Source organism: Bos grunniens, chromosome 14, assembly GCF_055505025.1.
Source record: "Bos grunniens cultivar Pamir isolate PY7600 chromosome 14, Bosgru_T2T1.0, whole genome shotgun sequence".
NCBI classification, from domain to species: domain Eukaryota; kingdom Metazoa; phylum Chordata; class Mammalia; order Artiodactyla; family Bovidae; genus Bos; species Bos grunniens.
This window is the reverse complement of record NC_141178.1, coordinates 69,716,956-69,742,334: the sequence shown is the minus strand read 5'-3', so window position 1 is coordinate 69,742,334 and position 25,379 is coordinate 69,716,956. Positions and strand designations below refer to the sequence as shown.

General features: G+C 43.1%; 1 protein-coding gene across 8 annotated transcripts in view; it reads right to left on the bottom strand.

Moving 5' to 3' along the window:
• Nucleotides 1-25,379, bottom strand: part of LOC147359647 (uncharacterized) — a 442,120-nt gene that overhangs the window by 368,611 nt on the left and 48,130 nt on the right. For all 8 annotated transcript variants that reach the window (XR_015141079.1, XR_015141078.1, XR_015141080.1 and 5 more), the window contains exon 1: nt 20,633-20,923. The gene's annotated coding sequence lies outside the window, so the exon portion shown is untranslated. Of the gene's footprint in view, nt 1-20,632 lie in introns of those variants that run through there.

Below are 25,379 nucleotides of genomic sequence, written 5' to 3'. Positions count from 1 at the left end.
GTCACCTCATCTGTCGAATGTTATGAATAACGAGCTGATGTTCATAAACACACAGCATGTGCTCCACAGACGAGATTTTCCTTTCCTCCTCGTTTCTGAGCAGGGCTCAGAGCACTGTCATTGCAAGAGTGGTTGTGTTCCAGGAGGGGAGGGTCTGGTACCTGCAGAAACAGAGCTATCCACACTAGGAAGATCGTGGCATGCCTGCATGCATGCTCAGCAGTGTCCGACTCTTTGCAACCCCATGGACAATAGCCTGCCAGGCTCCTTTGCCCATGGGATTTCCCAGGTAAGAATACTGGAGTGGGTTGCCATTTCCTTCTCCAGAGGGTTTTCCCGACCCAGGGATCGAACCTGAATGTCCTGCAGCTCCTGTATTGACAAGAGGAGTCTTTACCGATGAGCCACCAGGGAAGCCCCAGGATGACAGCAGATCTTTCCAAATCTCTCTGGGGGATGATGGTGAATGTGCACTGCATGGGAATCTATATCCAGGTGGGATACAGGGTCTTCCCCTGTCTCTTGGAATTGTCTATTTCCTAAAGCCCCCAATTCCTGGAGCCACTGCAATATGAAATGGCCAACCTAGATCAAGCCCTGGCCAGCATCCCTCCAGCCCATTGTTCTGAAACCAACGATAGGCTTAAGGGACCATTTCTGGAAGGAAAAGGACGCCCTTGTTGGTTATAATGCTGCAAGATGGGAGGCGACAAGCATTGTGAGTAGCCATTTTTTGAGGGGCTGGGAAATGGCAAGATGAATGAGACACGTCTGTCACTATGGAGAGGGGCTGTCCCAAGACTGCATGTGTTATGCTATGAACGTGTACAGAGAGGAATACCTTCTACCTGGAGTACAGGGTAGGGAAGGCCTGTGAACAGTGTGACTTCAGGTTAGGCCTTGAGGAAAGTACAAGGGTTCATTAGGTGGAAAAGCTGCCTAGGTTGAGGAGAGAGGATGAGCAGGAACTCAAAGGTACAAGGTGAGGGGTGGGGCAGGAGCAGGCCCGGAAAGATGATTTGGGTATCACCTACAATGCCAAGGTTACCCTTGAAGAATTCTCAAGCAGAGAGTGACGCAGTCAGATCAGAAAAGTGAAGGCCCACTTTTCCTCATATTTCTGAATTTGATGAACAAGTTTATGCTCTTAGAAGAACTTTTATGAAATATGTATGTTATTCTTCAGAATTTATAAATTACTTTCTCATAAGTTATTATATTATTTAGTGAGTAATATTTAATAATCTCATTTGTATGTATTATAATTAAATAATACATTACTTAGTGAATAATAATGTAACACAATGATGAATCAATTAGACCCTTGAAGTGGAAATGTGTGTGTGTGTATCAAGTCGCAGTGTAAAACAACTTGCTTAAATTGAAAAAAAAAAAAAAGACTATTTAATAAGATGACCTAGGAAGATTTGGTGCTTTGATCAAATTCTCTTACCCCCAGTAGATACATGCCCAGTACACGGGAGAATTAGGTGTCTTATGGGCCCTTGCCTGGAAAATCCCATGGACAGAGGAGCCTGGTCGGCTGCAGTCCATGGGGTCTCGAAGAGTCGGACACGACTGAGTGACTTCACTTTCACTTTTCACTTTCACGCATTGGAGAAGATAATGGCAACCCACTCCATTGTTCTTGCCTGGAGAATCCCAAGGACGGGGGAGCCTGATGGGCTGCCGTCCATTGGGTCGTACAGAGTCGGACACGACTGAAGCGACTTAGCAGGAGCAGCAGCAGCAGCAGCATGGACCCTTAATGAATATTAATTGCTAGTCATGGAATGAGTAATGGAAATTACGAATTGAGAGACTAAAACATTCCTAGGAATTAATGTCCTGATGAGAGGGATTGATATCCTAGTAAATAGCTGAGGTTTTTTAGCACCAGCTCAGCCGCATCTCTGGGGAATGTCTAAATCAGAAGTCATCATTATACTCTCAAGAACTGCAAATGAAGATTCATAAGCCCATAAATTTCCTTTTCTATGGATGGGCCCCTGACTTGTATTACTCAGTTAAAAGGCAGGTTCAAGAATAAATGCTCTATTTAGTAAATCCAGAGGTTAGGGGCAAAATACTTATTATTTTATAATTCTCTTTGAAGCAGCCAGTTTAGAAATACCACAGAAATACCTCCCAGGAAATTATCTTCGAAGAAATTTCAGCTTGCTTATTTGGGATTGAATTATATGATCTTTAAGTTTTTATTCAATTTAAATTTCTATAAGCTGGAGTGAAGAATTTTGACCAATAGAATCCATTAGTGAATCTTGACAAGAGAACACAGCGATCTCAGAGCCATAACTTTGGTTCATTAATTCATCGGATTATAGTGTTTTAAACTAAAGTATATTGCATTTCCCCTATGTTTTGGTACCAGCTAAATTGAGAAGATGGGGTGATGAAGACAGACACATTGAGCACAAGCATGTGTTTTGTAAAGTTAGGATGCTACAGGGGTCAACGGCAGTGCAGAGTATGTGCCATCTTCTCTGCTCTGAGGGTTCATGGGAGACCCTTTGAAGAAAGTAACACTGAAATTAAGACCTAATGGAAGGATGATCAGGAACTAGTTTGAAAAAATATCAGAGTGGATGGATGTTCCAGTTAGAGGGGTACCAAATCTGAAAGCCCAAAGAAAGAATGAGAGAAAAAAATCAGGGAAGGAGAGACAAACAGAGAGACTAAGAGATGACAGGAGGGATAAAAATGAGAGGGACTGAGTAAGAGGTGACACTGGAGAGGAAGTTACCAGGCAAGTAAGATGTAAAAGCTGTATCAGGAAACTAGGAATTTATCCTAAGAGCAATGAAGAGCCACATAAGACAACATAAATAGTGTTTTGACAAAGCTAGTGGTTGATACATAGGCATCGAACAGAACTAACGCACTTGAGTCTATTTTTAGTCTATGGATGAAGCAGCAAGGGAAATTTTGGTGATCCTCAGAGATAACCCTGATTAAACATACCTTCACTAGAGGAGAAATGGCTGGCACTGGGACAATTATGAGGCTAAAAGTATTGCTCTTTCATGGAGTACTCTACTAGACTTTCTCTTCTCCACCTTAATTCTTGCTTCGCAACATGGCTGTGTAACAACTATTCCAAAATTAGAGGCTTCAATAATAATTATTAAACTCATTTAACCAATTGCAGGTCATCAAGAGTTGGCCAACCTAGGCAGCATTCATCTAGATGGTTCCACCTTAAACTGTGGATACAGATATCCTGATTCCTAGCTGAGGCATGGATTCAATTCGCTCCATGCGTGCTTAGTCATTCTAGGGTTTAGCCTGAAAGAACATCCCAATGGCTATGTTTTGGCTATGGCTCAAAACAGCAAGCAGAAGCACAGGAGGCCTCACAAAGTCTAGGGTCAGTCCTGCACACTATCACTTCCTCCTCTCTATGGCTTATTGTTGTTCAGTTGCTCAGTTGTGTCCAACTCTTTGCGACCCATGAACAGCAGCACGCCAGGCCTCCCTGCCTGCCACTATCTCCCAGAGCATACTCAAACTCATGCCCATTGAGTCAGTGATGCCATCCAACCACCTCATCTTCTGTTGTCCCCTTCTCCTCCTACCTTCAATCTTTCCCAGCATCAGGGTCTTTTCCAATTAGTCAGCTCTTCACATCAGGTGGTCAAAGTATTGGAGCTTCAGTTTCAGCATCAGTCCTTCCAATGAATATCACTTCCTCCTCTTCTATGGCTAGTCCCACCTCTTGTTGTGGCAAATATACATAATATATACATATATAATATGCACACTATATACATATATGTATATAACATATGTGTGTGTGTGTATATATATATATATATGTTATGTATATTTTTCTTGTGGCTCAGATGGTAAAGAATCTGCCTGCCATGTATGAGACCCAGGTTTGATCCCTGGGTTGGGAAGATCCCCTGGAGAAGGAAATGGCTTCCCACTCCAGTATTCTTGCCTAGAGTATTTCATGGTCAGAGGAGTCTGGCAGGCTGCAGTCCATGGGGTCACAAAGAGTCGGACATGACTGAGCAATTCCACTTTTCTTCTTATATATAACATAAACTTTTACCTTTTTAAGTGCACAGTACTGTGACTGGCTTATCTCAGCAGGTTTTCAAGGTTCATCCATGTTTGGCATGTATCGGATTTTCTTTCATTTATAAAGTTGAATAATATTCCATTCTTTGTGTATACCACATTTTGTTTATTCATGTATCCGTCAACTAACACTGGTTACTTCTGCCTTCTGTCAATTGTGAACTGAATGCTACAGATATGAGTGTATAAGTATCTGAATCCGTGTTTTCAATTTTGGTGTACATAGTTAAAAAAACTGCTGAATCATATGGTAGTTCAATTTAATTTTTTCGAGGAACTGCCATTTTTCAGTTCCTCAAAGTGGCTATAACAGTACCTTTCTACCAGCACATCATAAAAGTTCCAATTTCTCCATATCCTCACTAACACTTGTTATTTTATTTTTTTTTAATAATAATGATCCCAATGGGTATTAAGTGGTAGCTCATTGTGGATTTAACTTGCATTTCCTTAATGATTAGTGATTCTGAGCATCTTTCTGGCTATTTGTACATCTTCTTTGGAAAAAATGTCAGTTAAAGTCCTGTGTTCATTTTTTAATAGGGGTGTTTGCTTTGTTGTTGTTTTGGGTTGCGGGGCTGTTTAAATATTCTGTATAATAATCTCATCTGTTGTTGTTTGGTTGCCAAGTCATGTCCAACTCTTGTGAACCCCATAGACTGTAGCCCGCCAGGCTGCTCTGTCCATGGAATTTGCAGACAAGATACAGGAGTGGGTTGACATTTCCTTTCCCAATTAATCTCTTATCAGGTATCTAATTTGAAAATAGTTTCTCCCACTCTATGGGTTGCCTTTCACTCTGTCCATACTATGTTTTGTCTCTAAGGTCCTATCACCCTGAATGTGCCTGATCTTATCATATTGTTCTTTGATACAACAAAAGTTTTTAATCTTGATGAGGTTAATTTATCTGTTTTTTCCTTTGTTGCCTGAGCTTTTAGTGTCATATCTAAGTAATTGTAGCCCAATCCAGTGTCATGAAACTTTTCCTCTGTCGTTGTTCAGTCACTCAGTTGTGTCTGACTCCGCAACCCCATGGATTACAGCACACCAAAGTCCTTGTCCTTCACTATGTCCCGGAGTTTGCTCAGATTCATGTCCATTGAGTTGGTGATGCTATCTGATCATCTTATCCTCTGCTGCCCTCTTCTCCTGCCTTCAATCTTTTCCAACATCAGAGTCTTTTCCAGTGAGTCGGCTCTTTGCATCAGGTGGCCAAAGTATTGAAGTTTGAGCCTCAACATCAGTCCTTCCAAAGAACATTCAGGGTTGATTTCCTTTAGGATTGACTGGTTTGATCTCCTTGCAGACCCACAACCCTATCCTTTCAAGGGAAGAACAACTTTGTTACATGGCAAAGAATAAGGATATAAGGAGCAGAGAAGTACTGGCACACACACACACAAAATCAATCTGGACACCTCCCTTCCCTCTTTTAACTGCTCACTGTACTAACACCCTCTCCATGCTTTGCTCACATCCTTTTGTTCTTAGGACGGAGCCCAGTCACTCTGAGCTGATAGTGACTAAAATTTGGCTAAAAGAACAATATCTCCTACTGATACTTCCATTTCAAGCAGGGGCAAATATCTTAAACCAAGGAAAGGAAGACACGCATTGACGTTTTGGTCATTTTTGAGCATGGGATAGAAAACTTCTTAACCCCTGAAGAAATGAATCAGAAAACTTGCTCAGTGCTCAAGTTGCCACCATTTCTGGTTTTTCAGCCCTTACTATCAAACTGCTTTGTTAGTAGAAGTTACCAGGATTTCACTACAAACAATCCTGGTGAGGGGATATGGTGAGGGGTAACTCATTAACCAAACAGACCCAACGAGTGAAACAAATGGATAAACACAATCCTTATACACTCTCTCAAAGTGTTTATCCCTTCATCAAGGCAGTGTGAACCTTCTCTCAGGTAATGGCAGATAACGACTTTTCTTTCTTGTCCAGTTTTTCCAAGTCATATTTACATTGTATAACTTGTTTCATAAAATGAAAAAAGAAGACATTTTCCTGGAGTCTTCTCCAGGTCTTATCGAATTCTGTTTACATTGTGTAATATAGATAATAAAACCAGGTTTTTGCTAGGGAGGCTGTATCTTTTAAATGTAAAATCACAATGCTGAATGTGGCCTCAAGGTACACTCCCTTACTACAGATTCTGATTTTACTTTTTCAGCATCATCCTAAGATACACCCGCCCCCCCCACACACACACACTCAGTCACAAATCATTGATTCAGAAAGCAAAGGGACCAGAAGGGTTTGTTGCTGTAATTGTTTGTGTTTAGTTTTGTTTTGTTTCTGTCATAGAGAGTGTAGAGACTAATCAAGGTTTGTGCTTGTGTGATGGACAGAGAAGCAAGGGATTACAGAGGAGAGCTGGCTGTGTGAAGCCACTAGGGATATGGAAGGGATGGAGGTGTGGGGAAGGGGGAGTTAATTGCTGACACAGGCTAAGGGAGCAGGTGGGTGGAAAGGACAAGACTGGGAAGATTAGGTTCTATCCACCCCTCAGTTGCATGCCTTAGTAAGCCCATTTCAGCCCACCCATTGATGTCCACAGTGGACACACAAATGTAGGCAGAAAAGATGAATGGGCTCTCCTGTGGCCTTTATGATAAAAATCCCGAAGAGGCTTAGGGATAATGTAGAGAGGCAAAGAAAAATCTGCGTGAGTGAGGTTAGAGGGAAAGCTTTCTAGGCTTAATGTGTTTCAGAAATTATTCAAGAATAAGTCAAGTGTGAAAAATGGCCATTGAGACCCTGCCAAGGTTAGTATGAACCATGAGGATCTGGTGAGCAAATTCTAGCTATGTAATCAAAAACTGCTTGGTTGAAGCTTTAAGTTAAGTACCAATTTTCCTCACCCCCAGTTTCACTAAAAGAGGGTGCTCTGGGGGGTTGGGGGGCAGGCTGTGCCCATGTTGCAGGTATTCCTGCTGAGCCGGATAAAGTGGTTCCTGGACCCTCTGTTACAGAGGCTTTTTTTTTTTTTTCATTCCCTTTACTTCCTCTCTCCCCCAAGACCTAGATTTTCACCTCAGAATCCTACACAAAACTGACAGAGAAACACTCCTTTTGCTGAGGTTTTACCAGAGACCTATCAATGGTCTCTTTTTCATTCAAATTGGCCAATTCTTGGCTAGATACAGGGACAGAAATAAGGGCTAAACAAAGCCTGGAAAACAGGAATAACGAGGAGGGGGGAGTATCATGGGCTCACATGGGCCATGATTAATTGGTGTCACCAGAAGAAAACCCTCTTTGAAAACTCAGTGAATATTCTAGCAAGGGCATATTTCACATCATCTCCAAGTTTATAATTATGCTCACTACACTCCAATGGAAATCTCTCCCCAGATTTTACTCTCTAATGGCCATGTAATAAAAGGCAATATATATTCTTATGCTAAGCCATAAATAGGGAGCACTCAGCAGCACTGTCTTTCTGAGGAAATCTCGGGTCTTCGGGGATGCATATGCGTTCACACAGTAAGGAGACACAAATCAACATGGTGGCCAAGCAGGCATGGGTGAATGATGGCCTCGGCTCTTAATGAAACCAAACCATGAAAGACATTAGAAAGATTGATTGGTGTTAAGTTAGCTGCCAGTGTTAGCTGGGGTACCCCAGGCTGTAATGAAACTGCCAGGGGTTATTTATGGAGACAGAGGGTTTAGGATGTAACTTATGTCCAGCAGGCTGGTGTGTCAGACACACATTCTTGACCCTCCACAGTGAACAGAGCAATAGACACCCACTTCCATGTGGCTCCTTGGAATGTATGAGAATGGCATTCTTTTCTAAAACTTTGCACCAGGTTGAAAAAGGACAGGTTGCCAACCAAAAGGAAAACGGATCAGGGTTAGGTATAGTTTGAAAATATTGACTTGAGGCAGGGCAAGAGAAGATGTCAAAACAATTCCTGCTGAAAGGAAACCAAACACATGTATTCATATGCAAAAACAATGCCATTGTCTAAGCCAGAGGATAAGATATAGGCCTATTTTCAATGTTTGGGAATCCTCTTCTACCCAAGGCTCCTTCCATGAGAGCCAGAAAGATGGGAGAAAGAAGGAAAACCAACATTAATTCTGATCATTCAGTCGTGTGCTCAGGCTCTGGGGAAACAGAGCAGGGACAAGGGTGGAAGGTGGATCTGGGTGGAGGAGCAGAATTACCAGTGTGTTGCCACCTTCTGCAACCCAAGCCTCTGCTCTGTAGTGTTAGGTTTATGGGGATGTGGGGAAAAGGATGGGACAAAGCTGACAAATAGGACTTCCCGAAAGCCACAAAGAATACACAGATTGTAGCAGGGCCAAGAGGCTGGAAATGTCACCCGATCAGAGAGGATCTTTAATTTCTGCCTGATTGGCTCCAACAGAAGGAAAAGGGGAAATGGGGGCATGAACTTTGTGCTACAGGCATGACTCCTCAAAAGCCATCTCTCTCTTAGTGTGCTGCCTCCAACTCTAAAGAGATGTCTATGAACTGGTCTTATGTTCTGGTGGCGCTGGCATCTGTGCTGCTCTTTGGCCTGTGGACACACCACTTCAGTCTCTGCCCTCCTCAGCACAAGCTGTCCTATTCTCCCCTCCATGTGTGCTCTGTGTCTTTTTCCTCTTCTTATAAGGACACCAGTCCCTGGATTAGGGCCCACCCTGGCCCAGTATGACATCATTATGACTACTTACATCTGCCAAGACCCTACTTCAAATACGGCTATATTCTGCAGTTCCAAGTGGCCATGATGTTTGGAGGGGATACTGTTCAACCCAGTATATCGCCCAAAAGACATCCATGTTGTATCTCTGGAACCTGGGAATATTACCTTCACACCAAAGGAATGGATAATATGTTAGATGGTCAAAGATGTAATTAAATTAAGGATTTTCAGAGACAGAAGACAGAGCTTCCCTGCTGACTCAGTGGTAAAGCATCTGCCTGCCAATGCAGGAGACATGGGTTCCATCCTTGATCAGGGAAGATCCCCATGCGGTGGAGCGCCTAAGCCCGTGCACCACTACTATGGAACCTGTGCTCTAGAGCCTGGAGCCCTAACTACCGATTCCCGCCCACCCTAGAGCCTTTTTTCCACAACCATGGAGTTACGCAACTGTGAGGCTCTGCTGTCGAGCCCAGGAGCTGCAACTATTGATGCCCACGTGCCCTAGAACCTTTGGCCCACAACAAGAGAAGCCATTTCAGTGAGGAGCCTCTGTTATTGCACCGCAAGTACGGTAGCCCCTGCTCACCGCAACTAGAGAAAAGCCCATGCAGCAAGGGAGACCCAGCACAGCCATAAATAAATAAAATATGTTTTGAGAAAAGAGAGAGAGAGCGAAGAGACACATTCAGGCATGGAGGAGAAGCTGACATGATGATGGAACAGAGGGAGGTACAACCACAGGCTGAAGAAAGCCAACAGCCACCAGACACTGAAAGAGGAGAGGAGTGTCCCTTAGGGCCTCTGTAAGGCGTGTGGCCCCGTCAACTCATAGGTTTTACCCTTCTGGCCTCCACAACTCTGAAAGAATAAACTTCTGTTGTTTTAAGTCTGTGGCAGTTTGTTCTACAGCCTCAAGAAACTGTTATAAGGCACTTCCTAAAACCATTAATTTGCCTACTCTACTGTCAGTTTATCCTTATTCGAGCGAAAACACTCTTCTTGGTGCAATAAATAACATCAAACAACTGTCTCTTCAATACTTGCTTAGAAATCACCACCTAGCTCTGGCCACGGATCCGGAACTATTCTGTCACCTCTTTGCCCAACCCAAGAAAACCATTGAATGACTCATTAATGACTCGTCATTAAAACAGACCCCAGTAGCCTCACACATTTGTTCCTTTGCCTTCTCTCCTCCAATAAATCTACTAAGACTCTATCAATATAATGATCTCCCTTACTGAAATATGTTCAAGCAGCCAGTTTTCAATGCTAGAGACTGTGGTTCTTGAGCAAGCTAACCATTCTGACTAATAAGTCAGCTAACAGTGTGGGATATAGCCAGTGTAGTTGACAAGGGGAAAAAGGACTGAGAACTCTCGCTAAAAGACTGTGTCTCTGAAGATACTGAGAATTTTTAGTCTCAGAACAGTGATCTTCAAAGTTGCAACAGTACATCTTCACTGGTACTTCATTGGTAAAATATTTTTTAATTCTAAATATTTAATATATATTTATGTTTATTTTTGTATAAGGTATTTGTAAGTTCTATTGTTTTATATACACTAAAAAGCACAGACAAAAATGCAAAATGTAATGGTTTGAAATGGAAATGAAATGAAAACTGCTTTAAAATAACTTTAAATTTGCTTAGTAATACCACCAAAATTGTCAGTCATATATACCATGAAAAATAATATTACAAATATTCCTGTGAGAGTACTGCAATTAGGAAAATTATGAAAGTCTTTGAAATGCATAAAAGATTACTAGGTATCCTTTCGGTGGAATGCTGAGCATAATCTAGGAAACTCTTTAGGGTTATCTGATTCTATAGAGCTTTGCATCTTTGATTGTCTTGCTGGAATGTGCTTAGTTACTCAGTCGTGTCCGACTCTTTGTGACCCCAAGGACTATAGCCCGTCAGACTCCTCTGTCCATGGGGATTCTACAGGCAAGATTACTGGAGTGGGTTGTCATGCCCTCCTCCAGGGGGTCTTCCCAACACAGGAATCGAACCCAGGTCTCCTGCATTACAGGTGGATTCTTTACCTTCTGAGCCACCAGGGTTGGAGCAGGCTATTTTACAACTCTATTAATTGTAAAGATGGGCTCGATAAAGGACAGAAATGATATGGACCTAACAGAAGCAGAAGATATTAAGAAGAGGTGGCAAGAATACACAGAAGAACTATACAAAAAAGATCTTCATGACTCAGATAATGATAATGGTGTGATCACTCACCTAGAGCCAGACATCCTGGAGTGTGAAGTCAAGTGGGCCTTAGAAAGCCTCACTACGAACAAAGCTAGTGGAGGTGATAGAATTCCAGTTGAGCTATTTCAAATCCTGAAAGATGATGCTGTCAAAGTGCTGCACTCAATATGCCAGCAAATTTGGAAAACTCAGCAGTGGCCACAGGACTGGAAAAGATCAGTTTTCATTCCAATCCCAGAGAAAGGCAATGCCAAAGAATGCTCAAACTACTGCACAATTGCACTCATCTCACACGCTAGTATAAGTAATGCTCAAAATTCTCCAAGCCAGGCTTCAGCAATATGTAAACTGTGAACTTCCAGATGTTCAAGCTGGTTTTAGAAAAGGCAGAGAGGAACCACAGATCAAATTGCCAACATCCGCTGGATCATCAAAAAAGCAAGAGAGTCCCAGAAAAACATTTATTTCTGCTTTATTGACTATGCCAAAGCCTTTGACTGTGTGGATCACAATCAACTGTGGAAAATTCTGAAAGAGATGGGAATACCAGACCACCTGACCTGCCTCTTGAGAAACCTATATGCAGGTCAGGAAGCAACAGTTAGAACTGGACATGGAACAACAGACTGGTTCCAAATAGGAAAAGGAGTACGTCAAGGCTGTATATTGTCACCCTGCTTATTTAACTTATATGCAGAGTACATCATGAGAAACGCTGGGCTGCAGGAGGCACAAGCTGGAATCAAGATTGCTGGGAGAAATATCAATAACCTCAGATATGCAGATGAAACCACCCTTATGGCAGAAAGAAGAGGAACTAAAAAGCCTCTTGATGAAAGTGAGAGAGGAGAGTGAAACAGTTGGCTTAAAGCTCAACATTCAGGAAACGAAGATCATGGCATCTGGTCCCATCACTTCATGGGAAATGGATGGAGAAACAGTGGAAACAGTGTCAGACTTTATTTTGGGGGGCTCCAAAATTATTTCAGGTGGTGATTGCAGCTATGAAATTAAAAGATGCTTAGTCCTTGGAAGGAAAGTTATGACCAACCTAGATAGGATATTGAAAAGCAGAGATATTACTTTGCCAACAAAGGTCCATCTAGTCAAGGCTATGGTTTTTCCAGTACTACGGATGTGAGAGTTGGACTGTGATGAAATCTGAGCGCCAAAGAATTGATGCTTTTGAACTGTGGTGTTGGAGAAGACTTTTGAGAGTCCCTTGGAGTGCAGGGAGATTCAACCAGTCCATCCTAAAGGAGATCAGTCCTGGTGTTCATTAGAAGCTGTTCATTGGAAGGACTAATGCTGAAGTGTTCATTGGAAGGACTGATGTTCTTTGGAAGGACTGGGTGTTCTTCCAAAGAAGAACTGTTCATTGGAAGGACTGATGATGAAGCTGAAACTCCAATACTTTGGCCACCTCATGTGAAGAGTTGACTCATTGGAAAAGACCCTGATGCTGGGAGGGATTGGGGGCAGGAGGAGAAGGGGATGACAGAGGATGAGATGGCTGGATGGCATCACTGACTCGATGGATGTGAGTCTGGGTGAACTCTGGGAGTTGGTGATGGACAGGGAGGCCTGGCGTGCTGCGATTCATGGGGTCGCAAAGAGTCGGACACTACTGAGCGACTGAACTGAACTGAACTGATTAATAGCAAGGATATGATGATAATTCAAATTATTTTTACCCATGGAAATGCAAATGAGTTGCCTCTAGCAGAGGTGCACCTGATTCCTGCCCCATAGAAAACTGGTTTGCTGCCTCGTTGTTGTTTTTTACTCCTAAGTCATGTCTGACTCTTTTTCGACCCCATGGACTGTAGCCCACCAGGCTCCTCTGTCCCTGGGATTTCCCAGGCAAGAATACTTGAGTGGGTTGCCATTTTCTTCTCCAGAGGGCCTTCCCAACCCAGAGATTGAACCTGAGTCTCTTACATTGGCAGGCGGATTCTTTACTGCTAAGCCACCAGCGAAACTCTACAGTTTGCTGCCTTACAGGATATCAACCAGTTTTGTAAGCATTAGCAAATTCATTTTAGCATTTTTGATTGACTGTAAATATGTGTGCTCTTCAGATTTTCCTTTGAATTGTATTAATCATCTTACGGATTTTTGTTTTAATTAATAAAGTAGATAAAATCTTTGACACATGTTCATTTTGTATGATTTTATATTTTTTGAAAATTATCCTTTAATGAATGGAAACAAATGTGTCCTTTAAAAAATCTTGCTTTAATTCTTTATGATACAATACTTTAAATGTCTGGTTCTAGGTTCAATTAATTTTGATGCTTGGTTTTAATGGATGCTATGGGACTTCCTTGGTGGCTCAGATGGTAAAGAATCTGCCTCCAATGCAGGAGGTCTGGGTTTGATCCCTGGGTTGGGAAGACACCCTGGAGAAGGGAATGGCTACCCACCCCCATATTCTTGCCTGGAGGATTCCATGAACAGAGGAGCCTGGTGGGTTACATCCATGGGCTCACAAAGAGTAGGAGATGACTGAAGGACTAACACGTAGCCCCACCTCAGAGTGATCAGAAAAATCGTGGGATGGCCTTGGATTTCATTCAGGGCTAGGAGAAATGAGCCCCAGAGAGCAGATATGAAAGCATAAGGAAATAAAGTTCTCTTCTCTTGTACTCCAGGGAAATCCACTCTTTCAAGGTAATGGCTGTAAGTTTAGAATACGAACAGAAAATGTTCCAAAATGGTGGTACCCCCGAGCTGCAGCATTTCAGTGTGGGCAGGAACGGAGAGATGTGAGAGGCTGAGAAAACAGTGAGGAAAGGAGGCGGAACACAAGGAGCTGGTCATCTCATGGAAGCAGCTGCCTTTTCCTTTTAAATGCTACCCTATTTTTCCTGTATGCTCACACATCTCCCTACCCATAAACGCACTTAGTGTAATCCTGGAAAAGCTAGTAGGCTACTGACAGAAAACTTGTGAACTGAACTGACAGAACAGTCCTGCAAATAGTTTCCACCCAGCTGTCTCAGCATTAAAGATGGCAGGACTCTGTCCATCAAAGAGGTCTTTGTATAGGTACATGAATAATGAGATAATAGAACTGGGTTTATGGTGTCAACACAGAGCCAGAGCTGATGAGGTGGTGTTGTTGTTCAGTCCTGTCCGACTCTTTGCAGCCCCATCGATTGCAGCGTGCCAGGCTTCTTTGTCCCTCACTATCTTCCAGAGATTGCTCAATCTCATGTCCATTGAGTCAGTGATGCCATCCAACCATTTCATCCTCTGTTGCCCCCTTCTCCTGACCTCAATCTTTTCCAGCATCAGGGTCTTTTCCAATGACTCAGCTCTTCACATCAGGTGGCCAAAGTATTGGGGCTTCAGCTTCAACATTAGTCCTTCCAATGAATATTCAAGGTTGAATCCTTTAGAATTGACTGCTTTGATCTCCTTTCTGTCTGAGGCATTCTCAAGAATCTTCTCCAGTATAACAGCTCGAAAGCATCAATTCTTCAGCGCTCAGCCTTCTTTATGGTCCAGCTCTCACATTTGAACATGACTATTGGGAAAATCCCAGCCTTCTTTTATAGATACATGAATAATGAGATCATGCAACTGGGTTCACGGTGCCAATACACAGCCAGATATGTTAGCCACAACTAATGAATGCTCTCTGCTTTTTATAACACTTTCAACCTATACAATGTGAGCAGTGAGCATAGCACATCATGCCCAGAGGATGGGAGAACAGGCATGTTCTCTCCTTTGAAAGGAAAGGAAGGAGGTGGAAAGGAAAGGAAAGAAATAAAAAGGAGGTGGGATTAAAAAAGATGAGAGACTTGCTAACCATGACTAAAGCCAGGACGACACACCAGGACACCTGAGTCTCACAGATTTTAGAGAACACTGTTTCTCTTCCTGAGATGCCTTTTATTTGCCTGACCCTTTAAGTTTACAGAGTGTGGTCAGCGACTTTATTTGAAGGTTCTCCATCCCCCTCATAAAACCCCCTGGTGGCTCAGAGGTTAAAGTGTCTGCCTGCAATGCAGGAGACCTAAGTTCGATCCCTGGGTCTGGAAGATCCACTGGAGGAGGAAATGGCAACCCACTCCAGTATTCTTGCCTGGAGAATCCCATGGACAGAGGAGCCTGGTGGGCTACAGTCCACGGGGTCACAAAGAGTCCGATACGATCCCCCTCAGCCTGTCAACTCCTAGTTCTCCCACAAAATCTAGCCCATTGTCCACATCAGTTCAGTTCAGTCGCTCAGTCGTGTCCGGCTCTTTGGGACCCCATGAATCGCAGCACGTCAAGCCTCCCTGTCCATCACCAACTCCCGGAGTTCACCCAGACTCACGTCCATCGAGTCAGTGATGCCATCCAGCCATCTTATCCTCTGTCATCCCCTTCTCCTCCTGCCCCCAATCCCTCCCAGCATAGAGTCTTTTCCAATGAGTCAACTCTTTACATGAGGTGGCCAAAGTACTGGAGTTTCAGCTTTAGCATCATTCCTTCCAAAGAAACCCCAGGGCTGATCTCCTTTAGAATGGACTGGTTGGATCTCCTTGCAGTCCAAGGGACTCTGAAGAGTCTTATCCAACACCATAGTTCAAAAGCATCAATTCTTCGGCGCTTAGCCTTCTTCACGGTCCAACTTTCACATCCATACATGTCCACATATCTAGGATCTAATAAATCCCTTAGTAAACAATCCTAGACTATTTGAGAGTCCTTTAGCTCATTTAAACAAAATAGAAATAATTTTCTATTTCTCATTGCATAGAAATGTTGAGAAGGTTAAGAAATGGTAAGTACTCAATGCATAGAGGGATTCTTCAGTGACTCAGTGCTGCAATGCAGGAGATGTCGGTTTGATCCCTGGGTGGGGAAGATCTCCTGGATGAAATGGCTACCCACTCCAGTATTCTTGCCTGGGAAAACCCATGGACAGAGGAGCCTGGTGGGCTACAGTCCATGGGGTCACAAAAAGTCAGATACAACTGAGAGACTGAACAACAGCAATGCACAGAATGCCTTCCACGAGGGATTACAATTAATAGACACCATCATAAAGAGTTCAGTGGACAGCAGGGTGAGGAAAAGGCACTGTGAGGACTCTAATCTTGGAGATAAATTCTTGTTAGCATCATAGACTTGCTTCCTTCCTGCCATTTGAATGGCATATCTTGGCCTGCCCAGGATTAGCAGGAACACACAATGCCTGTGCTCCATTATTGCAACATAAAACAACAAGGCTCAGGTGACTTCTCGGGCAAAGCCATTCCAAATGTCTCTGCCCCTTACTTAATCACAGTGATAAATACCATATAAAGAGCTGAGGCTAAATGCCAAACACATAAACCAGCTGGATGGCAGCAAAAACAGGAGCTATTAGGCCTGTCACTGATGCCCAGGGGAGCTTACCTGTTCCTCTTTTTCAACAGGCACTGCAGTGGTAGGACTGTTTGATGTGTTTCGTAAGTCAGTATAGCAACAGCAGGGAGATATATATTTGAAGTATTCTGCAGCCAAACTTCTCTTTGAGTGCTTTTAATACCAGCTTATAACACAGAGACCAGCAGGAGTTGGTATTCAATAACAGAGCTAATAAGAGGTGCGGTGTCGCAGAAAATTCCACTTGTTTCCAGTGATGCGCAAGTGCAAAGCATTTTTATGAGATTTTCTCCAAGACCTCCTGAGCACCTGTGAAAAGTGGGTATTACAGTCCCATCCCAGACACTGAGGCAACGGAGACTAAGGTGGAGGAGCCAACAGTGGCAATGTGGGTAGCTCACATAATTTCTCTAAAGAGATGGACAGCCTCTAACATTCTGTGCCTCCAGACCCATTTTTTAAGCCAGGTCTCCAAAGTAGGAAATCAAAAGATACCTGGAGTAACAGGCAAGTTTAGCCTTAGAATACAAAATGAAGCAGAGAAAAGGCTAACAGAGTTTTCCCAAGAGAATGCATTGGTCATAGCAATAATCTTCTTCCAACAACACAAGAGACAACTCTACATATGGACATCACCAGATGGTCAATACCGAAATCAGATTGATTACAGTCTTTGCAGTTGAAGATGGAGAAATTCTATACAGTCAGCAGAAACAAGATTGGGAGATGACGTGGCTCAGATCATGAACTCCTTGTTGCCAAATTCAGATTTAAATTGAAGAAAGTAGGGAAAACCACTAGACCACCCAGGTATGACCTAAATCAATCTCTTATGACTATACAGTAGAAGTGACAAATAGATTCAAGTGATTAGATCTGATAGACAGAGTGCCTAAAGAACAATAGACAGAGGTTAGTGACACTATACCGGAGGCAGTACTCAAAACCATCCCCAAGAAAAAGAAACCCACAAAGGCAAAATGGCTGTTTCAGGAGGCCTTACAAATAGCTGGCAAAAGAAGAGAAGCTAAAGGCAAAGGAGAAAAGGAAAGATAGACCCATCTGAACGTAGAATTCCAAAGAATAGCAAGGAGAGAAAAGAAGGCCTTCCTCAGTGAACAGTGCAAAGAAATAGAGGAAAACAATAGAATGGGAAAGACTAGAGACCTCTTCAAGAAAATTAGGGATACTAAGGGAACATTTCATGCAAAGATGGGCACAATAAAGGACAGAACTGGTATGGACCTAACAGAAGCAGAGAATATTAAGAAGCGGTGGCAAGAACACACAGAACTATACAAAAAAGATCTTCATGGCCCGGATAGCCACAATGGTGTGATCACTCACCAAGAGCCAGACATCCTGGAATGCGAAGTCAAGTGGGCCTTAGGAAGCATCACTACGAACAAAGCTCATGGAGGTGATGGAATTCCAGATGAGCTATTTCAAATCCTAAAAGACAATACTGTGAAAGTACTGTACTCAATATGCCAGCAAATTTGGAAAACTCAGCAGTGGCCACTGGACTAGAAAAGGTCAGTTTTCATTCCACTCCCAAAGAAGGGCAATGCATGTTCTAACTATGTACAATTGTTTTCATTTCACATGCTAGCAAAGTAATGCTCAAAATTCTCCAAGCCAGGCTTCAACAAGAACTTCCAGATGTTCAAAGTGGATTTAGAAAAGGCAAGAGAGCCAAAGATCAAATTGCCAACATCTGTTGGATCATCAGAAAAGCAAGAGAATCCCAAAAAAACATCTACTTCTGCTTCATTGACTATGCCAAAGCCTTTGTCTATGTGGATCACAACAAACTGTGGAAAATTCTTAAAGAGATGGGACTACCAGACCACCTGACCTGCCTCCTGAGAAATCTGTATGCAGGTCAAGAAGCAACAATTAGAACTGGACATGGAACAACAGACTGGTTCCAAATTGGGAAAGGAGTATGTCAAGGCTGCATGATTTCACCCTCCTTATTTACCTTATATGCAGAGTACATCACGTGAAATGCTGGGCTGGATGAAGCACAGCTAGAGTCAAGATTTCTGGGAGAAATATCAATAACCTCAGATATGCAGATGATACAACCCTTATGGCAGAAAGTGAAGAGGATCCTCTTGATGAAGGTGAATGAGGAGGATGAAAATGAAAATGCTGTCTTAAAACTCAAAATTCAAAAAACTAAGATCATAATATCTGGTTCCATCACTTCATGGCAAATAGATGGTGAAACAATGGAAACAGTGATAGATTCTATTTTCTTGGGCTCCAAAATCACCTCACATGGTGACTGCAGCCACAAACTTAAAAGACATTTGCTCCATGGAAAAAAGCTATGACAAACTTGGACAGCATATTCAAAAGCAGAGACATTACTTTGCTAACAAAGCTCTGTCTAGTCAAAACTATGGTTTTTCCAGTAGTCATGTATGGATGCGAGAGTTGGACCATAAAGAAGGCTGAACCACTGAAAAATTGATACTTTTGAACTGTGGTGTGTTGGAGAAGACTCTCGAGTCCCTTGGACTGCAAGGTGGTCAAACCAGTCAATCCTAAAGGAAATCAATCCTGCATATTCATTAGAAAGACTGATGTGAAACTGAAGCTCCAATATTTAACCACTGATATGAAGAGCCAACTCACTGGAAAAGACCCTGATGCTGGGCAAGATTCAAGGCAGGAGAAGGGGATGACAGAGGACGAGATGGTTGGAGAGAATTTCTGATTCAATGGACATGAGTTGGAGCAAGCTCTGGGAAATGGGAAGGACTGTGAAGCCTGGCACGCTGCAGTCCATAGGGGCCCAAATAGTTACATGACTGAGTGACTGAACAACTACAGAAGCAGGCCCCGAGCAGAGAAGCAACAGCATGTGGTTTATTTTAGAGGGGTCAGAGATGCTGGCAGGGCAACGGCACGGTGACACGGGAGGAGGAAGGCAAAGAGGGGTTTGGTACATACTCAGTAACCACAGAGAACAACCAGAGTATCATTCCTCCAGAAATACATGGGAAGTTGTGAACAATGCCTGCCCCAGGAATATTCCAGCCAAGGCCTGAGGAGGCTGGGCTACTTACCCAACACCCAGCAGCTATTGGTTAGGCCCTCCATCGTCAGTTGCTTAGTCATGCCTGACTCTTTGTGACCCCATGGACTGTAGCCTGCCAGGCCCTCAGAATACTGGGGTGGGTTGCCATTTCCTTCTCCAGGGGATCTTCCTGAGTCAGGAATCAAACCCAGGTCTCCTGCATTTCAGGCAGATTTTTTACCATCTGAGACACCAGGGAAGCCCAGACCCTCCATTACCAGATATCATTTCCTGGTCAGGGCTCCAATAGCCTAAGGACAGATTCAAATGAACAATTATTTCAACAAATAATAATGTTTTAATTTTACTCAATGCCATCTCAAGAACACAGATGTACAGGCACACATATACCTTTATAAAATAAACACATGTTAAGTATCCATTTTATATTGATATAGTTTATAAATATATATATATACTCACATAACTTAGTATTGAAATACCTTTATAACATATGGGTACACATATGCATACATAATATACATATACATGCACATATATATATTATATCCATTTTATACATATAAGGAAATTAAAGAGTAGTGAGGTAGTATGTGAAGAAAAAGAACACAGTCTTTAGCACTAGACAGATTGAGATTTAAACCCTATCTTGGACTGAAACTAGCAGAGTGACCCTGGAGAAGTTATTTAACCTGTCTGTGCCTATAATTTGAGGATTATAATGCCCCTTTCCTTGGGTATGTAGGAGGACTAAATAAAGTAATGTTGTGATAATAACAGCTACCATTTGGGGGAATCTACCCTATACCTGGCATTGTGCTAAACACTTAATGTATGTTACTGCATTTCATTGTCTCAGTCTTATGTGACTAGTTTAATATTACACTTCCATAAGGACCACGAGAATTGAGCAAAGGCTTGTAAACTGCATACAACACTGTTAGCACAATGGTCTTATAAATCCAGAGGCTGAGGAAGAAGCACTGCCCAGGAGGAGGAAGACAAAGAGGTTGGGGGTGGGGTGAATGTGACACTCCTCTTTCCACACCCCTGCAGAAGAAGCTGCCCTGCAGAATCAACTGCTTGACAGACTGCACCTTTTAAACACCTTTAAAAGTAAACACCTTTACTACTCCCGTAAATCAGGCTGTCTAACAGTACAATATTTATTTCCTAAAAGAAAAAGATTTGATTTAGCTATTTACTTACAGGGCAAGAGTAATGTGCGTGTGTGTTCAGTCATGTCCAACTCTTCACAACCCCAAGGACTGTAGCTCACCAGGCTCCTCTGTCCATGGAATTTTTCAGGCAAACTGCAGTGGGTTGCCATTCCCTACTCCAGGGGATCTTCCTGACTCAGGGATCGAAACTGTGTCTCTTGTGTCTTCTGCATCAGTAAGTGGATTCTTTACTGAGGCACCTGGAATTGATGCTTTTGAACTGTTGTGTTGAAGACTCTTGGGAGTCCCTTGGACTGCAAGGAGATCAAACCTGTCAATTCTAAAGGAAAGCAGTCCTGAATATTCATTGGAAGGACTGATGCTGAAGCTGAAGCTCCAATACTTTGGCCACCTGATGCAAAGAACTGACTCAGTGGAAAAGACCCTGATGCTGGAAAAGATTGAAGGCAGGAGAAGAAAGGGAAGACAAAGGATGAGATGGTTGGATGGTATCACCAACTCAATGGACATGAGTTTGGGCAGGCTCCAGGAGTTGGTGATAGACAGGGAAGCCTGGCGTGCTGCAGTCCATGGGGTTGCAAAGAGTTGGACACGACTGAGCAACTGAACTGAACTAAGATACCTGAGAAGCCCCAAGAGTAACTTCATCATGGTCTAAATATACATTTATAAGTAAAGGCAGAAAATCAATGAGCAGGGTAACAGAGGTGACAGACCCTGTGCACTGTGCTGTGTGAGTGAGTGAGCACCACCATCTGACTTTTCCTGGCCCCTGAAATCCATGGTTATTTGTGAGGGCTACACCTCAAAATGAACTCCAATGGACAAGCATGCAGAAATGGAAAAGCCATACTGGCTTTGTTCCTGGCCCTTGAACCCATGCAACACAGTTCTGGCATTTGCTGTCCCTCCACCTGGAACAGCTTTCCCCCAGGGAGCCATGTGACCCACTCCCTGACTACATCCATTTCTGTCATCAAATGTGCATCCTGAGACCCTTCCAGCACCTTATCCAAAACAACGTCCTCCCGACCGGCAAGCTCTCTCCCCAGTCCTGCTGCATCTGTCCTTTGTGGCATTTAGCACTACATGACACTTCAAATGTCACTGAATTCCTTTACTGTTGCTGTTAAGTCACTGTCATAATCAACTCTTCTGACCCTACAGACTGTAGCCCACTGGGCTCCCCTCCTCCAGGGGATCTTCCCAACCCAGGGACGGAACCTGTGTGTCTTACATCTCCTGCACTGGCAGGCGGGTTCTTCACCACTAGCACCACCTGGGAACCCATCGAAGTTGAATCCACTAATTTTAAACTGCTCATCCTATGGTGACCTCATGCTACACTAGGACTGAGTGAGCACCACGGTTCCCATTCAAAAGATAGAGAAGCTCTGGTTCAGAGAAGTTAAAGGGCTTGCCCAAGGTCATGCAGCCATTTAGTTGTTGGGGAGACAGGTGGCTGAGGTTAGAACACAAAAATCTGGATTTGAATCTAGCAAATGTTTTCATTAGGCGCAAAATAGGAAACTGATTCCCTGCACATCACCACCACCTGCCACAACACCCTCGTGATCACAGAAGACAGTGATCATCCACCAGTGGTTCTCCTTCCGCTGGACCAGGGCGGGCCTTCCAGTCAGCCTCCGTCAGGCAATAGATGTTCAGAGAGATTAACCTGCCTCCCCGCCTTCTATCATACTGCCTCTTTTGTTTTCTCCTGGCCACCTGGCCACAAGATGGAGACGACACATGGCTTAAGTTCTAGAAAGGGTCTTTAGGGATGACTTACTGAAAAGTTTACCAGTTGCTTGGCACTATTTCACAATATGTACAAGTATATTACTGTCATTGTGACATATTGTGCTGGGATGAATTGTGTATTTTATACACATATACACACAGAGTCATAAAATAGGATTATAAATTATGTGTAAGAACAGGAGTATATGCCTTAAAATATTTATTTCATTGCCATTACAGACGCAGCTCATATTTATACTTTATAGAAACTAGAAAGAATGAATCTAATCTTTGATACTAGAGGATTACATGTTTCAGAAGGTCCTAAATCTTTTGTGCCTGCAGTATCAGATTGAGGAAACTGGTCTTGATAATGCATGTGTTTTATTTGTTTTGCACAGGCCAAGACCAGAGAACTGTCTTCCTTTTAAGAAGTACATCCATGGAATTTGATTTATACCCAAGCAATAATTGTGATGCATGATTATTTTGCAAATAGGTGGTCCTGGTAGAATTTCTTTATACCTGATTTCTCAGTAACTACCTGGGGTTCTAATTAAAATTCGCTCTTGGTATATGTAATAGCATCTGATAATGTTATCCTTACCTCATTATGTAATAATTACATCTGTGGCTTTTGGTTTTGTTTTTAATTAGCTTCCACAATTCTCTCACAAATGACGTGGGGCAACCAACACAGTTCACTTTCTATGATATAAAAACGCATAAAGGACATAAAAAGCATCCAGAGTTAATTAGGACACCATGAGGCAAATGTCAATGGCTTGAGATGGATAGACTGGGGTGTATTTTATGCATTCTGCTCTCTTGTACATCAGTTCCTATGACAGGGCTGTGCCCATGGCAGAGGAAACCTCGTGGATATTTTCAAAGGCAGACACCCGCTTAAAGTGGTGCCTCTGTGTTGGGGGCCAGAGTGAGGTACTCCGCCCGTGACAAAGGTCATGAGGAAGGAGGCTCGACATACGCAAAGGCGGGATCGAGCCTCAGGAGTCCCCCTGGAACTCCTCGAGCATCTACCCCCATAACCAGAGCCTGCCTACTTTACTACTTTGTGCTCACCTACACTTCTGACTTTACGGGGGGCTGTCCCCCACCACCTCTTTTGGAGAAGGAGTTAACCTAGAGCTCCAGTCAATAAAAACTCTTGGGTGTGACAAGAGTGTTTTAACCTACAAACTCCTCTGAAGGTTCTCTAGCCTGCCTGACAGGCTCGTCGGGCCACATGTGATTGCTCACAGCCTCCCAACCATGAGAGGCACGAGATGCTTTAAACCCTCTAAAAACAGGTTCTTTAGAGAAGTTAGAAAACTATAAGTATAGTGGGCTAATTAGAAATTGTGTTGGTGAAGGGTTTTTCATTTGTTGAGCCAATGTTTGTTGCTAAGTCTCCACATCCCCTGCCCTTACACACATTAATGAATATATAGAAGAAATAAGTATTAACCTTTGATATTAATCACGTTAGACCTTAGGTTAAGTAAATTCTTTCCTTAACTAAAACCCACTACACCCTCACCCTGTAGGAATGTAACTTTATTTGGGTGGCGTCTGTTTTGAGAATAATCAGCCCTGGAGAAATAAGTGTCCGATTGACTGACCGCTGTCACAAGGAGAGGGTCGTAAATTGTCAGCAGGCCCCCCTGGCCAGAAGATGATGTAACACCCCTAAGACCTCTGTATACATTTGTGTGAAGCACCTGACTTTAATAAAAGTCAGGACTGCTGTCCCCACGTGACTTTTGTATAACATCTCAGTGTATAAAAACAGACTCTGGAAAATAAAGAATTGGGATCAGTTTCTCGAAATACTGGTCTCCCCATGTCGCTCTCTCTCTCACTCTGGTTGAGTCTCCATCTGGAGCGCGGAACCCACCATGCTTACTAATTATGCCTGGGCTTCTAAGATCCGACCGGGGAGGCCTCAGTGTCTCCTCTCCTTCGGGAGAACGGAAGGACGCCTGCAGCCTACGTAAGTGGTGCAAACTTCTTGTCTTGAAGTTTTATTGGTCTCCCGCGTAAACCAAGCTACTCAGCCTCTTTTCTCCACTGAATTTTCCTACTGAGCTATCCTTATTCTATTACTCTTTATATCTTTAATTAATATCAAATTGAAGCTATTGTATCCTGATCCTCGCCTATGCCGTCTCTCCTTCGAATACCCTGGATCAGCCGGGGCTGGTCCCCGGCACCTCTGCATGCTGCTGACTTCATGGCCTTTAGTCTTGTTTCATTTACTTCACATCAGAGCCTTGCACCACACTCGCTGTGGAAGTCTGGAAAGCCTGGAGGGGTTGGCACATGGTGATAGGCAGTATCAGAGAAAGAACCAGAGAAATAAGAAGTGGGGCTTAACCCAGGCCCCGTGGCCCATTTGAGGGGGAGTAAGGAGGATGGAGGGCTGCCGTCATGTCTAAACTCATCTCACCCCTTGGACTGGGTCTGTGCAAGAGAAAGATTTAAAGTCATGTGCTTCAGATTTAAAATGTCACATCACTTTATATGAAAAAGCTGGGGAGGCCAAATGACATCTGGGCTACAGCAATTTTATATTCAAAATAAAAATTCAGCAGGCATCTGTTGAGAACATGAGGCTCTGTGCCAGTGGATTGTTCTTGAGCGGAACATAATAATGCCTTAGTTGTGGATAATAACTATCTTGTTTCCTAACTAATTTGCTAATTCAGTTTTACCTCCTGGGCTTGAGACCTGTCACATCCCTGTTTAAGAACCTTCAGTGGCTCTTTTCTACTATCTAGGAGATCAATGCTAAGTGCCTAGACTGGCATCAAAGACTTCCAGAGAGGTCCCCCAAATATACATCTTGCTGGGCTCTCTAGTGTTCCTCTTAAAGAACATTCCATTCCAATCTTTCTGGTGCCAAAAGTCAAGCTTTATACATTTCTACTTCTGTGCCTTTCTCTCTCTCCCCTCTGCTCTCCACATCCTACCCACACAAACATGAAGCCTTAGCATTCACTTCATACTCTTATTTCTTCTATATAAGCCTG